This window comes from Lissotriton helveticus, chromosome 1_2 (assembly GCF_964261635.1).
Source record: "Lissotriton helveticus chromosome 1_2, aLisHel1.1, whole genome shotgun sequence".
NCBI lineage: Eukaryota > Metazoa > Chordata > Amphibia > Caudata > Salamandridae > Lissotriton > Lissotriton helveticus.
In genome coordinates, this window is record NC_136058.1 from 163,581,957 (window position 1) to 163,601,924 (window position 19,968).

General features: G+C 47.2%; 1 protein-coding gene across 1 annotated transcript in view; it reads right to left on the minus strand.

Moving 5' to 3' along the window:
• The window catches only part of PODN (podocan), a 385,969-nt gene extending 367,802 nt beyond the window's left edge, over window positions 1–18,167 (minus strand). The window contains exon 1 of the mRNA XM_078673459.1: window positions 18,034–18,167. The gene's annotated coding sequence lies outside the window, so the exon portion shown is untranslated. The remainder of the gene's footprint in view (window positions 1–18,033) is intronic.
• Window positions 18,168–19,968: the final 1,801 nt, after the last annotated feature.

The window sequence follows — 19,968 nt, forward strand, 5'->3', positions numbered from 1 at the left end:
ATCCAAGGGCTGCTTTTCCTCACCGAAATGCGGGGTGGGCTCCCGCCTTTGTGTAAATTAAATATAATAGCGGTGTGGGCACCCGCTTCCCTTCTGCATGCAGGGAGGGGATCCCACGCCAGGGGTCCCCTCGGGGGCCACACAGCAGCGGGGTGGGCACCCGCTAAGGTACAACAAGCTGCAAGCAAGAAAAATAGAAGCGCTCCCAGCAACAACGAAGAACAAAGCGCTCCTCAAAACAAAAGCAAAAATGCTCCCAAGGCACCAGAAGTGAAGTCCCCAAGTCCAGGGGAATCTCCTCAGGAGGAAGGGGGCACAAGGCTGGGCTCAGGCAGGCCAGCACACAGGGACCTCCAGCAGGGAGGCAGTCCCTTGTGGCGGTTCCTTCTGGAGCCCAGCTGCAGCCCCCAGCGTCGCGATCAGTACACAGAACACTGGGGTCACAGCCCCTACATTTATACACCCCTTTCCCTATGTCACATAGCACAGGGCTTGGGGAAAACCAGATGCAACTGATTTGGGGAGCTTTGGAGCACTTTGTTGTGCTCAGCACCTCTCCCCTTTGTCAGGTGGGGGCTAGGTGCTCAGACGCACCACAGGGGGAGGAGCCAGCATTGTGGAGGGAACGCACAGCCCTATTCAGGTCCCAGGTGCAACTCCTCCCTCCCATCTACATGCAGATCTCCTTATTCACCAATGGGAAGACTCATCCTGGCTCCTGGAGCTAAGCACACCATCCACCCCCAGTCAATCACCAGCCAGACATGCACTCCACATCAGGCAGGCAGGCACACAGCACACAGAAATGCCAACTTCTAAAAGTGGCACTTCTCCAGCAGTCACAATAAATCTGCGTACACCATTGGGCAGCATTTATTCTCACGAGTTCGCACATACCAAACTTTCCCCTGCACTCCTCTCACACCAGGAGTTACCATGAACACCATGGACACACATATCCCCCATGCATTCCTATGGGAGGCCAGGCAAATCTCACCACAAGCACTCAGAGTGTGCACACACTTTACACTGGGTCACAGTGCTACAGTGCACAGAGGCCAAAAACAACTAACATCAGGTCACATTAAAATGCAAAAAGTTTAGGGGTGAACCTGCCAAAAGGGCCAAGTCCAACACAACTCCCTTCCAGCCAAAACGCAGGGCAGACCAATCACCACTGTGATGGGCTTCCCTGCTTGGGGCGATAGAACACGGATGCGCGGCCCACAATGCAGGGACACCCTCCTGTTCTACGCCACGGTGAACCCATGTGGTTCCTTCTGAAAAAGCTGTCCGGAGCAACTGGGCTACCCCACTGGTACTCCCTTGCAATCCGCGACCAGGCCCTAGGCCACCCAGATGCCACTGGTCCTTGCCCATTCACAGAGTGGGGGGAAAGTAACCCCTGGCACATAGTATCCATTCTCCACTCTTCCCCTCATCTGGGCAGGTCTAGACTGCCACTGATCCTCCAGCCTAGGGTCTGCACCCTCGGGCTGACCAGAAGTCACGGGTGAGGCTCTCCTCCCCCTACCTCTCCTTCTAGGGTTCTGCCCTCTCCTCCTTTGAGAGGTACCCATAGAACACCACTCTCTAACCAGTTCAGGACCTATCTCCCATAGCTGGTCTCCAACCTAAGGTTTAACCCTTCAGGTTACACCGGGGTCAGAGGCGAGGCTTCCCACTCTCTGCACCCCTTTCCAGAATTCTGCCCCCTCCCAACAGGAGTGGTACCCCTGGAAGATGAACCGGTCAGGACACTGGTTACAGACGTCCTTCCATCTAGGTCACGCAGATTCTGTACCTGGTCTCCCAACCTTGGGTCTAAACCCTCTGGCAGAGTACTTGCCTGGCACTCCAGGACTTCTGGGGACTCACAAACTATCCCTCCAAGGGTAATACATGACTCATATGTTGTGTGACAGTCTGCCTGGTGCAGATCTCCCGTCCCCTGTCCACCTGACAGAGCGCGAAGATCCCCCAGAACAGAAGTGGTGTCACCATGGTCACTCCAAGGGAACTCGGCCCTACTGGCTGGTCCCTGACCCATTGGTTCTTCCACTGGGGAACACATACCCCATTCATTCCTCAATCCGGACTTATGTGCCCTCCCAACTGGAGCAGCACCGCCAGACACTAGAACCACTGGAGCTTTATTTACAGATGCTCCAAGTTCCCTAGACACTAGGAGATCCTCCTCAAATGGACTAACAGGACAGCCTAGGCCCCCAACCTGGTGTTCCCTGAAGAAACCATTCAGGTTCTGAGTCTGGGTTTCGGGCACCTGGGAACACTCAGTCCCACACTCACTCCTACACTACTGAGACAGGACTTGAGCCCTTACACCCCTCTCACTACACTGGGACCTAGCTGGGCTTCTCTGAACCTCTTCCACCACTCTGGGCTGGGAGATACCTGAGCCACTACTTTTGGGATCACTTCTCAATGCCTCTTCAGAACCTCTGGCCACCACCCAGAGGTTGGCTTCCCGTGCAAGCTTCCTGGGATCGGAGGAGCCACACCCAAGCAGGTGTTGGCGCTACCCCGGATACCAATGACTGAGCATGTGCTCTTTGATAATCAAATGGGCCAGGCTGTCATAATCAAACTCTTTGGCTGTGCTAGTCATGAACCACTCGTCCAGTGCCTCACCACATTCGTCCACAAACTTCCCCCAAGACTGGTGAGACAGTTTCTTACTGCCCATGAACTTCAACCTGTACTCCTCTCCTAGGGAACAAGGGACCATACTTTGGGATCTGGGAATGGGACATCCTGCACTTGACTCTATATTGCTGCCACCACTGGAATCCACCCTCACTGGGAAATCCAGAAAACTACGACTGCGCTCAGGGGATAATTTACCCTCCAGAGCTAATTTCTCTCTGGCGAAGGCCCTCTCAGCCTCCGCCATCCTCTCCTGCGCTAAGACCCTCTCAGTCTGTAGCTTTTGCTCTTCAAGGCCCAAAGCCTTAAGACTCAACTCCTGAGCCCATAAGTCGTTTTTCTCCTCTAAGGCTAACTTCCTATGCTCCAACTCCAATTTCTGAGCTTCCATATGCTCATAGCTCTCCTTCTGGAGTTTCTCTAAAGCCAGCTGTTATTCCCTTTCTTTCCTCCTATCTACCCACTCCTCTGGGAACTGGGAAAGGGATGGGGCGCTGCCCCCGACACTGGACCCAGCAAGGGACTCCCTATCCATGGGGTCCTCACTATCTACTGGCGTCCCTGTCCTGTCATTTTCTTCCTCCTCTTCAGACTCTTCAGGGCTCCCCTCAGACCCACCACCCTCCTGGCGTGTGGCCCGGGCCCTCTCCTCCTCACTGCACTCACGTTCCCAGTCATACTTTTGCCATTGGATTAGGTTTTCCCTAAGCTTGGACTGGGTGTCTGACCCACTCACTGCTATGTCTCTCTCTTCACAGAACTCTACCAACTCACACATACTGTATCTAAACAGACCACAGAAATTAAAAGCAGACTCCATTTTGGCAGGACGCTCAGAGACATGTGCAACACAGGGGATCTAGCTGTCTGAGCTGAAGCAAGAGTACACAATCCACAAATGACACTCTTAGGAGAAACAATAAAATAAAACTCAGAAACAATAATCCCCAAACACGTGATTATCTAAAGGCAGAGTTTGCAGTGCAACCAGTTGTCGCTCGGCTTGAGAGTTACACGCCAAAGATAACCCCTGCTCACCCCCTTGGTAGCTTGGCACAAGTAGTCAGGCCTATCCCGGAGGCAATGTGTAAAGCGTTTGTGCAACACACACACACAGCAGTAACACCCTTGGCACCCCACAAAAGGAACTCCACACAAGGTTATATATAAAAATAGCCTTTGTATTACCATAAACACATATCATAATCACACAATGTACACTGTGCCAACTGACACTGGGCAGTATCTTACAGGGGATTATATACACCTAACAGGGCCAATTGGGCAACTGTCAGAACAATCACAAATCACCAATTGTAATGTAGCACAAATAATAAATGTAGAGCACAACCAGTAACTACTGGTAAAAGTTAGGAACTTAGCATGAGGTTCTGCAAAGTAAACCACACTATGCAATAATCATCACATAAGGCAGAAATCACGCTGTGAAACATAATCTCCCTAGCATGAACCATAAGATGCAAAACACCCTCCTAATCATAAAACACATTTAGAGGCATAAAACAGGGTGCATAAAACAAACTACATACACTACATTTCCTAGCACTCCAAACACAGGGCCTGGCGCCCTATGAATCTAACCGTCCCCCTGGCCAACTGACCATCCAAAAAGGGGCTCAAATGCCCTATGTCACAAGAGTCAGGGTGCGCTGCCTAGGCAGCGAAAGTCAAGGGTGCGCAATCTGCGCAGGCCTAAACGTGGCAGCTGCCCATTACTTGCTGGGCAGCTGGGAATGGGTGGGGGTGAAGGAGTGCGTCTCACTCCTAACTTCAACCATGTCCCCAAAGAACTGTGCGCCTAAACGGTGCAGCTGCTTACTACTTGCGGGGCAGCTGGAAATGTTAAAAGGAGGCACAGTTTTTTCAATGCGCCCTAAGAACAAAGGCCAACGTTGGAGCAGCCCTCTGGTAGGCGGGGCCACTCAAGGACGGAGCACTGGCACTGGAGCATTGTAGAATTGCATTTTAAACTTGTGTATTTTAGTGTTTTTACTCACCTGCACTGAACCCAGGCTTTGATTCTCTAACACCCCGAACAGCCGATTTCGACGCTGTCACGGGGAATCCTTCCTCTCTGCCGCCATCTACAGCGAGGGAGTTAGCCCCGCCCACTTCGCTGGCCATGCCCCCTTCCTTCCCCCCACTGCCCCTAACGCTCCTATAAAACTATGTGCATTGGCCGGAAGCGCAGCGGACGGGCGCAGCGGGCGCGACGATTGCGCGCCGAAGGCGCGCCTAAGGCAAGCCCGTCTGCGCCCGTCCGCGACCGACCGGGGCTAGGGGCACGTCACTCTGCCCAAATCATCACTTACACTTCTTCCCAACTCCGTACTCTCCATGGCCCGTGGCCTCTGCCCGCCTCTACTTGTTCCATCATATCTTCACTTGATCTGTCCCCTGACTCCTCACTTCCCCGCCCTCTTGTTCCCTCCACTCCCCCCCAGTTATCCAGAGAGGAAGCCAGCCCAGGCTCTCTTAGGACCCTCTCGGCCTACTACCTTAATACCCGGCCATTGTGGCCCACTCACACGAATTATCGGTGCTGTTGGATCTCCACGCACCTGATCTTCTTTTCCTAACCGAGACTTGGTTTAGTGATGATTCTCTCCCTGCCCTATTGGCCACTCTCCCTGCTCCATACTATGCTCTACGAGCAGACCATTCTGCCGGTAGGGCTGGGGGCGGCGTGGCGGTCATTACCCGGGCCGACCTTCCCTTCCAACTTCTATCCTTGCCAGATATCGCTACAACAGAGTACCTTGCTATTCGTACTACATCGACCACATCCCCTCTTACCTGTTTTCTCACTTACCGGCCTCCCCAGTCACCTTTACTTTTTCTCTCCGACTTTCAAGAGGTACTTGCCACACTTACGGTTAATAACTCTTCCATTTTACTATTGGGAGACTTTAACTTCTGGCCTTCAGACCCAGCGGAATGTCCATCTTCTAAACAGTTCTCAGATACACTTCAATCTCTTAATTTTGTGTCACACGTCCATTCTCCCACTCACGTCAAAGGACATATCTTAGATCAGATTTGGTCCCTGAACTGCCCGGTAGGCCCCCTGTCCATTTTACCCTGCACCTGGTCTGACCATCATTTGATTTCGTTTAACCTTCCCATTAGCTCTACTGTTAGGCCCCCGCTCCCAAAGAATGTTTGGGTCCGCTCATGGAGCCAAGTGGATCCGGAGAATTTATCCGCATTATTAATTTCTTCCTATCCTACCCTACAAGGCCTATCCACTCTTTCTCAGGCCTCTGCTATCGAACACTGGCTCCTCTCAGGCTGTGATTCCATTGCCCCGCTGAAGCGGGTGACATCAAAGCGGGAGAAGGATGCCAACTTGTGATTCAGCGATGATCTTAAGATCACCAAACTAGCGGTGCGCCGAGCCGAGCGTGCCTGGAGGAGGAAATATTGCCCCTTACTCAGATCTGAATTTACCACTCTCCTGGCCCAATATAAGAAGGCCATTCCGGTGGCAAAAACGTCCTATTTCTCCTCTAAGATTCTTACAGCTGAGAATCGGCCGAGGGAAATTTTCTCGATAGTCCACAATTTGGCATTCTCTGACAGGACATCTCTTAAGCCCTTCCCCTCCCAGGACCTCTGTCACTCCCTAAATAATTTTTTATTGAGAAGATCGCGATTATTAAAGCCAACATTCCCTTACCCTCCCCGACCTTTGTTGACCCCCAGTGTCCTCCACCTAAGGGACAACTCGATGCCTTTCCCCCCCTCACTAAGGAATCCTTGACCTCGATTATCCCCTTGGTCAAATCTGGCTCCCCACTGGATACTTGCCCCGCGCACATTCTTCGCCATATTTACACAACTTGTTCAGATCCCCCTCTTCACTTCCTTAACAGTTCTCTTTCCCAGGGAGTTGTACCCAACTCAGTGAAGACAGCTGTTATTGTCCCCATCTTAAAGAAGCCTGGCGCAGACCCTTCGGTCCCCGCCAATTATCGCCCCATCTCTCTCCTACCATTTTTGGCTAAGGTGCTCGAACGCCATGTTACCAAGTCTTTGAGCACGTTTGTGGAGGAGTATGGGGTTCTGGCTCCCCGCCAGGCCGGCGTCCGCCCCGCACACTCTACGGAGTCCGTAGTACTTTCGGTCCTTGACAACCTCAGGGAGGGAATGGATACCAACCAGGCCCAGGCCTTGGTTCTCCTCGATCTCTCAGCCGCCTTTGACACGTTGACCATACCATCTTACTCTGCCGTGTCGGGACGGCGGGGATCGGGGGTACCGCCCTGGTATGGTTGTCCTCCTTCCTGAGGGACCGCACCCAGGCTGTTCGCCTGGGTGATTTCTCCGCGGACTTCCGGAAAGTTCAGTGCGGGGTCCCCCAAGGTTCTTCCCTTTCACCTCTTTTGTTCAACCTCTATATCACCCCCCTTATTTTTTCGTTACAGCAAATGGAGGTCAGCGTGTACAATTATGCGGATGACCTCCAACTTGTTTTCAATCTGTCTTCTTCCTCTGCTTCCATCTCAAACTTTCAGTCTATTATGATTTTCATCCGGGACTGGATGAACTACAACCACCTGAAACTCAACCCGGATAAGACCGAGTTGGTGTTGACGGGTGGTTGCTCCAGTCCCTGGTCTCCTCTTTTTTGGCCCCCTTCCCTAGGTTCTCCCACGGTCCCTTCTACCTCTGTTAAAACTTTAGGTATCAAACTTAATTCCCAGCTCACCCTTCACTCCCAGGTTAGTTCTGTGGTATCCTCTTCCTTTTTGTCACTACGCACCATCCGCAAGGTATCTCGTTTTTTTTCCTTTGATGCCTTGAAACTGATCATCCTGGCGATGGTTATTTCCCGCCTGGATTATGGCAACGCCTTGTATGCAGGTATTCCTGCATATTGTCTAAAGCGCTTGCAGTTGATCCAGAACCAGGCGGCAGGGTTGGTGTTCAATCTCCCAAAATCCCACCACGTAACACCCCTTCTCAAATCCTTGCACTGGCTCCCTGTCCGGGAGCGCGTCCAGTTTAAGCTAGCCTCCATCACCTTTCAAGCACGACTGGGCGCGGCTCCGGCCTTCATCACATCTGAGATTATTCCCTATGTTCCAACTAGGGAGCTACGATCATCCACCCAATCCCTGTTATCTGTCTCCCGTTTCCGGAGGAAGAAATGGGGAGGATCAAAGTTCGCGACCCTTGCCCCAGTCCTATGGAATTCCTTGCCTCTAGAGCTTAGATCTCTGACTCTTTACCCTCAATTCCGGAAGAAACTCAAAGCCCATCTATTCGCTAAGTCTTTTAATTAGGTCGGTTGTTGCCTTTGCTCTCTTTCTTGTCATTTTGTTTCCCCCTCTGGGGATTTGTTTGTTGCAGCGCCATGAAACCGCTGGTGAAAGTGCGCTTTTATAAATATTTTAAACTCAAACTGTGATTCTGAAAACAATTAGGCACAAACCGTTGCAGCTGCCCTCTGTCTGGGGGGGCAGCTGGGTATCCAAAAATGAAGCTTGATAACTGGCCCCAGGTTTGGAGCACACTGGAAATTTAAATAATAATGCCCCCAATAGAAACACGCACAGGCTCTAAGAATAAACAAATGTGCCCCATGTTGCAGCGGCCCGCAACTGCAGCGCCGCTGTGAGCTCCAAGTAGGAAGGGGCACAACTGTGGGGATTCTGAGTTAAAGACCACGAAAATAGCTCCCACCGTTGGAGCGGTCCGCTGCCCTGTGGTACCGCTCAAGAGAAATAGGGACCGGCCATGGGGGGGGGGGTAACGTCCCACTCACCTGGGACTCCCTCGTGGTCTCGTTTTTCCGGGTGTCCTCTACAGCTGCACACAGGGCTCTCCTTTCCACATGGGAGCCCCGTCAGCCACTGCAGCACTCCTCCTGTCTCACGGCGGTACTGTGGAGCTTCTCCTTTCCTGGGGAGGCTCCGGCAGTAGCACATCTTCCTCTGCGGCGGGGGCAGGCACCGGCAATGTGCTTCGGGCCACCTCCGCTTCTGCTGGCAGACTGCTACAGTAGCTGTGGCATGCACAGGAGCGCGGGGTAGGCTCCCTTCTGCTTCCTGGTCAGGCCCCGCCCCTGTCTCAACGAGGGCTGCCTGACTTCCGGTCTCACGCTCCACACCTGAGTCGCGGCGGTGATTTCCTCAAGGTGGGAGGTAATACGGGGTAGGCTCCCATTTAGTGTTGAAAACACGGGCTGGGTACCCACTATCAATAAAAGGCACCAGAGGCTTCAAAAATGCGGGGTGGGAGCCCGCTTGCACTATAAATCTAAGGGCTGCTTTTCCTCAGCGAAGTGCGGGGTGGGCTCCCGCCTTCGTGTAAATTAAATATATTAGCGAGGTGGGCTCCTGCTTCCCTTCTGCACGAAGGGAGGGGATCCCCACACCAGGGGTCCCCTCAGGGGCCACACAGCAGCGGGGTGGGCACCCGCTAAGGTCCAACAAGCTGCAAGCAAGAAAAATAGAAGCACTCCCAGCAACAATGAAGAACAAAGCGCTCCTCAAACCAAAAGCAAAAATGCTCCCAAGGCACCAGAAGTGAAATCCCCAAGTCCAAGGGAATCTCCTCAGAGGAAGGGGGTCACAAGTCTGGGCTCAGGCAAGCCAGCACACATAGCCCTTCAGCAGGGAGGCAGTCCCATGTGGCGGTTTCTCCTGGAGCCCATCAGCAGCAGCCCCCAGAGTCAGGATCAGTGCACAGAACACTGGGGTCACACCCCCTGCATTTATATACCCCTTTCCCTTTGTCACATAGCACAGGGCTGGGGGAAAACCAGATGCAACTGGTTTGGGGGAGCTTTGGAGCACTTTGTTGTGCTCAACTCCTCTCCCCTTTGTCAGGTGGGGGCTAGGTGCTCAGACGCACCACAGGGGGCGGAGCCAGCATTGTGGAGGGAAGGCACAGCCCTATTCAGGTCCCAGGTGCAACTCCTCCCTCCCATCTACATGCAGATCTCCCTATTCACCACTGGGCAGACTCATCGTGGCTCCTGGTGCCTAGCACACCATCCAGCCCCTGTCAATCACCAGCCAGACATGCACTCCACATCAGGCTGGCAGGCACACAGCACACAGAAATGCCAACTTCTAAAAATGGCACTTCTCCACCAGTCACACACCATTGCGCAGCATTTATTCTCACGAGTTCGCACATACCAAACTCGCCCCTGCACTCCTCTCACACCAGGATTTACCATGGACACACATATCCCCCATGCATTCCTATGGGAGGGCAGGCCAATCTCACCACACGCACTCAGAGTGTGCACGCACTTTACACTGGGGCCACAGTGCTACAGTGCGCAGAGGCCAAAAACAACAAACATTAGGTCACATTAAAATGCAAAAAGTTTAGGGGTGAACCTGCCAAAAGGGCCAAGTCCAATACTCATCATCTCAGAACTGCAGCAATTTCAATATTCTATACAATGAAACCCCAGTTGTAGCTTATTTATCTTATGAAACTAACAACCATTGGCAAAGCCAATTGTCCTGGCTTGTTATAGGTGTAATGTTACAGCGCATGTGTGCATTGTCAATTTAAATAAATGTGGAAAAATACTAGCTATAGCATCGCATTTTACTTGTGGCAAAAATAAATGTGGATAAATACAGAAAAAATGCCCAAAAAATAAATATGGATAAATACAGACGGAAATGGAAAAAAAAAAAATACCATAAAACCGGGAGCCCTAGTTATATTATATATCTGGGTGCAATGTCAGAAGCAGAAAATTACCACTCGTGCAGCACGCTATGCTACGCTCAGATTTTTAGCTCCCGTTTCTCAAGCCAAACCCTAATTACATGGGCCATGCCCATTTGAGAGCCCCCCCCTTTAGATTTTCATCCCACTTAAAGCCCTGGGCGCTATTCAAGTCCCACTACATACACACACGCTTCTTGACCCCCGCGCTGCGGCAACACGCCCACTGAAGAAGTCAGTGAGTGATTACTAAGCATAGCAGCAGGTTAAGGCATCACAGTCTCGTTGATCCAGAGGAGGAAGGTGATGCGTCCGACTGTCACTGACAGAAAATGCCGAGCACTCCCCCAACCGCACATCCGGTTAAGCAACGACACCTCGGCGCTAGGCTCCGGACACCAGAACACTGCAGCTGAGGGGGGGCCAGAAGCGCAACACTGACTCACAGTTCCCTGTCAAAGGAAGGCAGCTGCGAAACTCCAGGCAGAACTGAGAACAGACATGCTATTATCGGTGTAGTCATGGATACATGTCTTTGCAAACACAAGCCCCAGTTTGTGGTAAATGCAAACTATGAAAGAGGTGTCATGTTTCATGCAAAACGTATTGTTGGGGGTGATGCTGGGCCATGAAAATATTAACTTAAAAAAATGAAAAAACATTGGGTAAAAAAGCATTAGCATTGTTTTTTAATCTCTAAAATTACACATTTCTGCATTGGAAGCCGCAAGGGAGGCTTAGAATAAGACTGTGTAAGCACGCCTCCATGCGCGCGCGCGTACACATCTCGTGTCCATACGCATGGACAGCATGCGCGTGCGTGCACACAGCTTAGTTGCCATGACAATGGAAAGCTTGGCACAAGATGGCTTCGGACTGTCCACAGTTCTTTTGACATGTGCATGCTGTCTGCTATGGACAAATGGCAAGAGCAGCCATATTTGTCCATGCAGAAACATGCATGAAAGCCCTCTGCAGAATCGATTCCAAAAGGTACTCGCAATAGCAAGTGCAACGCATGCGCTGCTTTTGCCAGGCGAGACCTAAAAAACTATCTTTAAAACACTTTGTCTTGTTCATAGTGGAGATTAGAAGACATGTCCTGTGGACAGCAGGAAAACATTAATTCCATACACTCCGGGGTACGCTTTGCGTTCTTCCGCCCTGCAATACCTGACAGTTCCCAACATCAATTCCTCTAAATCTGGGGGCAATCTTTCTCCTATCTGGCCACCTCGTGGTGGAATTTGCTGCCTCTACAGATAAAAAACATCCAGATCATGAGAAGTTCAGGAAACTTTTGAAAACCTGGCTCATCATTCTTCCATGGTCCCCTTCAAGGATGCCTTCCTCCGCAAGTTGGCTTAGTCAGTCCTTTCTTAGAGTCGAGATGTTCATCGGGTATTTGTAGCACTCTATAAATACGGTTTCATTCATCCAAAGAGGCCCCTGGAGGCGCTTGCTGCTATACTTATTCTGAATATCAACTGAGCAGACAATCAGAATGGTGTAACTAAAGGGAACTATTCAAATTGTCTGAGGACAGTCGGTGTTACTGGATCAGCAGCTTTTTCAGCATTTCCGATTGGATGTCAAAATGTATGAAAATGGATTTCTGTGGTTTTACCATTCTAATTGTCTCCTGGGCACCTGTTTATAAAAAATGTAAAAAGATTTGAACGAATGATAGTGCTGGCACAGCCTATCCATTCTGCCACAGACTGTGCATGGCAGAAAGGGTGGGCAAGCAATTAGAAATAGTTTGGTGCCCAGAGCAAGTTTCAGCAGTAATTTTTAGCTCTGGCATTAGCACCAACATTCTTATTTTACTAAAATTATATATATATATATATATATATATATATATATATATATATATATATATATATATATATATATATATATATATATATATATATATATATATATATAATATACTTATTTACAGGGTCTTTTTAGTCAGTCCGCTTAATCCATAATAGGGCTGTTATTGTGTCATTCACGAAAAGTGAATGACACAATAACAGCCCTATTATGGATTAAGCGGACTGACTAAAAAGACCCTGTAAATAACTATATTATATATATATATATATATATATATATATATATTCACTGAAAAAACCATAGGTTATAGACCATATATAGTTAGGAATTAGCATTTACAAAACCTTGAAAATTCACTGAAAAAACCATAGGTTATAGACCATATATAGTTAGGAATTAGCATTTACAAAACCTTATTTTCCTCACACAAAACCATTGAAATTCGCATATATAGTTAGTTGCACTAACTATATATCGCGCACCCGCAATCCACTGCTGATCATGTCACATATTACATCATTCATGACATGGTCAGTGACATCACTGATGACATCACTGATGACATCTCAAATGACATCACGGATGACATCACTGATGACATCTCAAATGACATCACTGATGACATCACTGATGACATCACTGATGCCATCTCAAATGACATCACTGATGACATCACTGATGACATCACTGATGACATCTTAAATGACATCACTGATGACATCACCGATGACATCTCATTTGACATTACTGATCACATCACTGATGACATCATTCATGTGATAATACGATGAACCTCTTCAGACTCTAATATAACCTTAGATACACTCAGTGTAAACAGACACTCACAGACTGTCACTCATCCATGGAGTTACTCACACACCTAGTCAGTCATGCAAAGAATCAAACACACCTCCATTTCCTCAACTATACAGTTATACACACCTTACTTATTCAAACATATACTAACACATATTTACTCTCTTATACAATCCCTGATACAAGTTCACAATGATCCATACAGCCACTCACACATTCACTGGCTCTTATGCACAGTTATTTATATATGTCAACTCTCACATGTACAGTGTTTTACATATGTACTTACTTTGACCTGTAGCACTGAGATATCCATTCACTCACCAATACACTCATGCACACAGTCAACCGCCCACACAGCTGTTTCCACATGCACTTTTGAACCCATACATCTAGTGAATCAACTGCTCACACATCTATGCACAGAGTCATACACCTCCCAGCCACCCACACACACACTCAGTCTCCCATACAAATACTTGGGCAACCAATCAATAACCCATATAGTTACTCATATAGCTACTGATCAACACATGCAGCAGTTTACAGAGCAACAGACATAATGATGCACAAATTAAGACAGTTTAGTCACTAACCCATGCACTCAGTGAGACACATTTAATCACTCACTCATACAGTCAGTCATGCACCTACTAAATCCTTCATCCAGACACTTATACATCCACTCATTCTTCAATATGTAAGACATATTTTAACTTTACAGAAACATACAGTCACTGGATGTTGTCATCAGTGATGTCATCAGTGATGTCATTTGAGATGTCATCAGTGATGTCATCAGTGATGTCACTGACCATGTCATGAATGATGTAATATGTGACATGATCAGCAGTGGATTGCGGGTGCGCGATATATAGTTAGTGCAACTAACTATATATGCGAATTTCAATGGTTTTGTGTGAGGAAAATAAGGTTTTGTAAATGCTAATTCCTAACTATATATGGTCTATAACCTATGGTTTTTTCAGTGAATTTTCAAGGTTTTGTAAATGCTAATTCCTAACTATATATGGTCTATAACCTATGGTTTTTTCAGTGAATTTCAATGGTTTTTTAATAGCAAATATCAAAAGCTGTAAAATGTATTCTTCTTTTAAAGGAAAAATATATTTTATATGTATTTAATATAATTTTTTTATGTATATAAATGTTTTGAGGGAACGAATTTATCAACTATCATGCTGAAGAAGAGTGTTGGGAAAAAAAAACAAAGAGGAGGACTAAGAGGAAAGAACAATCAGTTCAAAAATACAATTGCTTTAAAGCATGAAGTGCTTTTCCACACATTTACATTTAAATAACCCATATTAGAACATACAAAATATCTACAGAGGAGACGGTGTACATTGAATTTTAGACTCTTCATTGGTACCTACATGTTGGTACTTACATCACCCACACAACACAACAACCGGGACGCTGTCACAGATATATATATTTTTTTGAACGTTAATTTCTCAAAATCCACTGGAGCACATATCTTGAGACCTAGCAAAGGCACATCGGGCAAACAGTCTCTACAATTTTGCCAAGTTTCATAGAAATCCATTCAGCCGTTCGAGCTAAAAGTGAGTCCAACCGCCCTATGGAAAACTCAATGTTAAAAACACGTTTTGGGACCCCCCTTTTTTCTCGGCCCCCGCTTGACGAATCCCCCCCCAAACTTTCAGGGGACGCTCAGAAACAAAATGTGCAATTTTCCTGAAAATTTCAGCCAATTCCGTCCTTCAACGCCAAAGTTATTCAACATAGAATTTTCAGAAATCCCTATTCAAAAAAATCCTAAATATATATACCTACTGGCGACTGCCAGTAGGTAATATATATATATATATATATAGGGCAACGGGTCAGTCTACTCAAACCATTGGCTAGCTTCACTGTGAGTGACAGCATTCTGCCCTTTCACAAGGAGCACTTCCACATACAAAGTAGAACCCTTCAGTGCCAAGGACTACTAGGGCAATGTTTACTTTTTGAAAACAAAAAAATGTTTTTGCTTTTAACCAATGCTTATTTTAGAATGACGAGGGCTGAACATCTTCCCCTACAATAAAACTATGCATAAACCATGACAAAATAAAACAAACATGACAAACCAGAAAAGGCTGGAAGCCTACACCAGACCTATGGTTTTGGCACAGCTTGTTTTTTGTCCGTGGATGCAGAAACAACTACTGGAATGAGCGGATTAGTTCAGTAATTCGCTTACACTTCGCACTGAGACAAACAAAAAGGTTGCCTATCCCTAAAACCAACCCCAGTGACTACCCGTGTCATCTTTTCTATTCCTGAACACATTCATTTATAAACATGCTGATAAAAAATATGTCAGAAACATATGTTTTGAGTTTGAGTCTGATTGCGCGTGTCCTTTCAGGTTGGTATCACAAGGCAAAGACACAATTTGTTCAGTTCTCCAGAACTTTAAGACACCCTTTGGCAGAGGAAACAGCTGCAAAATGGGAGGTTTATTAATAGCAGGGAATGAAAGTAAGCTGCCCTATATGGAAAGGATATGTTTCCGTCTACGTTGGAAAGTTGTCCAAATGGAGCAGCTTTTCAGTAAGCTCTGACCTTTCGAATAAATTCCAAACAGAACATTTTAATTTTGCATGTGCGGCCTATGGATAGCTTGTGGTTTTGGCACGTCACTCCCGAGCTGGTATCACTGCTCTGTTTGCAAAAATGAATCAGAGATGAGTAAATTAAATAGCGAGGACGTTATTGAGGAGCAATCTAGGGAACTGCCTAGGGCCCCAACAACTAGGGTTCACCAGATTGCCCCTACAAGAATGAGATGGAGCTGTATTCTAAACGTCACGGAGCCCATAGCACCAACATTTCTAGGCTCAGACTTGGAAGAGAGTTTAAGAGAATATACATCGAAGTTAAAAGAATGTAAGTAGCAACTGTTGGTTTTACCAACTAGGTACAGTTCAGATTGCTGTGATATTTTTCGTCAATGTAGTGTTATTGGGGTATAAACTGCCATTAACTTTTTTGTTGCTGTTAATTACCATTAGTATCGCATTGTTTTGTATTCTGAATATGACTTTCCAAATGGTTCCATCGCAGCCTGAACTTTGATTCAGTTTCGTGGACGGGTGCCCTCCATAGGCTGAGTGATGTGAGTCTGTCAGTTGTAATGATTTGGGATTGTATTTTTTGGGTGAGTGAGAGTGGAGAGCAGTGCCAAATTGGTTACATGTATTACCTCGGTTGCCACGGGTGCTGACTGCCCAACAAATGTACATGTGTGGTAGGGAGGAACTGATATGTGCTGATGGACATCTTTATAACAAGTTAATTGCATATTCTGACATGTTGGGTGTGTGTATGTTCAAAGTTAGAACTTAATATATGCTGTTTTAAGGTGCTGTGTGATGATGCATGGCATTGTGTTCTGAGGGACTTCTAGACCATCTTGTGTGGCAATTTAAAGACAGTTACAGATAGTTAAGGCAATCAAAGAAAAAAATGTAAATCACAATCGTTACATTAAGTTTAGCTTTGGAAAGTGCCATCAAATAAAGAATTCTGCTTCACTCTGAGGGCCTTATTTATGAAGGCCTTGCTCCGCCGGTTCGTCACTTTTTCCCATTTTAAAAGTGACGCACCGGTGGCACAAGGCCTTCATAAATAAAGCCCTGAGTTTTTAGGCATGTGGTCTTTGAGGTAAGGGCATATGATGCATACTTCACACTATGCTGAAATCAGCTGCACTTTTCAGAAGAAGGCTACCCGAAGGGCAACTAGGATGTGGGCACCGGAAGACGAATGCCCAACACAGGTACTCTGACTGCAATACAATGACCCTCAACAGCATGGCATCGCCAAGTATCACCCATATAATGTCATCCAAATGTACCCTACAGCAGCCACAGGCCGATAGCCGCGCACATAATAACTAATTATATAATAAATAAATATAAAGAATCCTATGGGCAGCATATTTCTCGCTGTATGGAAATTCCCTGTAATCCACCAAGCATGTTTGATACCTTGACATATGTAGGGCTCTCCGTAGCTTTTCGACATCCACATATGCAAGACTTTAAGTGGGCCGGGTCCTACCGGTTCTCAGCACCGACAGTTCTAAACAGCAGGTGCTGAGACGTGTCTCTATCGGGCTCTCCATGTGTGCGCTCACTCTCGCTGAAAAATGAAATCTTAAATCTGCAGCAGTGCCACCGCTCGCTGCCTTTGGGGTCACTTCAAAAGACTCCTTATAGTTCTTTCACGGTCTCACCATTTCAGAACTGAAGCATTTTCAGTGTTCTGTACAACGAAGCCATAGTTGTTGCTTATGTATCTTATACAACTAACAACTATTGGCAAAGCCAATAGTTCTGGCTTGTTGTTGGTATAAAGTTACTTGGTGTGTTTGTTATATGTCTACAATACGTGCAATGACAGAAACAGCAAAATACCAGTCGGAGGGCACACTATGCTATGCAGATTTCTAGCTTAGGTGGTTTTAAGCCACGCCCTTAATTACACCAGCCACGCCCCTTTACGTTTTTCAATCCCACTTAAAGCTCTGTAAATGTGTCACCCAAACCCAGCACAGGTTCCAAATGTGAGTTCCCAGAACCACATGATATTCTCTAGCGTCCTCCTCTGCAATGAACACTAGGTGAATGCATGCAACCACTCACTCAACTGAAAGTACCCCACCTGAAAACAGACCCGAAAAGTAAGTCCATCGGCAGAACTGCACCTCTAATTAAAATGATCCCGACAATATGGCACTAACTGCCCTTCAGAGCAATGAGACACTGCCCACGTGAGTTTTGTCAAAATTACAGTCAATGCATAAGGGTATATGAGAGCGCAGTCAAAATAACACTTGTTCAACCGCAGAGAGTAGTTTCGGATGAAAAACGCACTCGTGTATAATTGTTTTTGTTTATAATTCAGCAGCACGGTTGTAACAGCTGCTTCCCCCAGCCTGTCCGGCCACCCTCCCCCACTCACCTTGAGGGCTGACAGCAGGAGCCACAAACGACGGCAGAGGCGGGCAGTGCGCGTCTTCTCACCGGCGAGCCTCGCTCCGTGCCATGTCACGCGCAGCTCACATCCACGCTCGCAGCTCGAGGGCCGCCCAGCGCCGCGCGCAGATCGACTCCAGATGTGGCGCGGACGCGTTCCAAGAGCGAGGAGACCCTGCTTGCTGCAGCGCGCGGTGCGGGTGATGAGCAGTCAGTGCGCCGCTCCCGGGGGTGATGAGCAGTGTCAGTGCGCAGTGCCAAGGTTTCCCGTCTCCGAGACCCCGTGGGTGATGAGAAGTCAGTGCGCCGCGCCAGAGGATCCCCGCCTCAGTGCCCCAACGGATGTACTTCAGTGCGCAGCGCCAGGTGTCCGTCACCGTGCGCCCAGTAGATGTACTTCTGAGAGGTCCCAACCTCTGCGACAGAGGCTCTGAGACTGAGGAAGCCGAGCTCTGCGCAGACCAGTACTACGCTAGCCTACGACGTGAAGACATTTACTCACAACTCTGAAGGAACCCCGCGCCACAGATAGTGTGTTCAAGCTGACCTAAGCCATGCTCCAAGAAGTTAGTCCAAATGGGAAAAGTAACAAATGTAATTTCCACTGAACAGGTGCAGGCGCGAGACTGAAAACGCGAGTTAAGCTCAGGTGCAGATTGGCGCCAGCTCATAACTGCTGAAATAACGCAGAACTCTCAAGCAACAGCATCTGGAATGTGAGGTATTCAGCCAGGCCGTTTTTTTTCCAATTTTATTTTTTTAACATTCTGGTACTTGCCGGACATCATAAAAGAAGGCGGGGACTAGGAAGGCCCTTCAGTCTATACTCTTCGTCAATCAGCAACAGGAGCAGTTCGACAATAAACTCATGCAAACGAACCGTTTTGAAGGACAGTGCTAGCAACGCCACTTAGCCGAAGTTGCGCACCAGTCCTGGGATCTCTCAATCAGAGTTACCACTAGGGCTGGGGAATCTTAAATGCGCTGTAAGCTGAAGCGAATCCCAAAGTGAACCTTTCTTGTTCGGGAGGCTCTGATTCTGCAAACCAATCGAATGGAAAATATGCCAACAGAGGTAACAAATGTCCTGCAGTGCACTCTGGATAATTTCAAGATTGCTGGCCCACGTGCGAGTTTCTAGTAGTTCATACCCAGCTATTCTGTGTGGTAGGAATTGTGGCCAGGAAGGTTGTGTAAATAAGAGGCTGTTCAACAAATCTTATTGACAACTATTTTTAAAAAAAAGCAACAAAAAAAGAAAGAGTTCCTATGTGAGGATCATTCTGATTGGCTGCTGGCAGGGAATCAGGTAATATCAGGTAAAGTGTGCCAACAAGGGATTTTGTTCAGGAAATATGATTTCTTATGAGGTATATTTAAAACAATTTTTTGATAGTTCAAATGTTAACAAAATATGAACCAGTGGTAAAATAAATTGAATAACTTGTGCAATCAATGCAGAGGATCAAAACAACAAAACACACACAGGAATATCTTATAGTCAATATATAAATATATTTTCATTTGTAAATCAAAGTTAGCAGGGTACAATCAAAACTGAAGTTAATTCAATGCATACACATGAACAAAGTACAGTACATTTTAACCTATAGTTCAAGGGTAAAAACATCCATTCCTAGTTTAATTAAAAAAAGTAACATATATCATAGTAAATAAAACAATCACTTCAAATACATCAGTAATTGGGGAAATGGACAGTACAGTCGACGTTTCGGTCTTCTATGATGTAAATCCCTCAGACCATCTTCAGGACAAAAGAAACTGCATATAGCAATGACCCCAAGGAGAACACAATGCATATCATTACATTTCTGACAAAAAAAAAAAAAAGAAAGAAAGAGTTCCTATGTGAGGATCATTCTGATTGGCTGCTGGCAGGGAATCAGGGCCCATATTATGC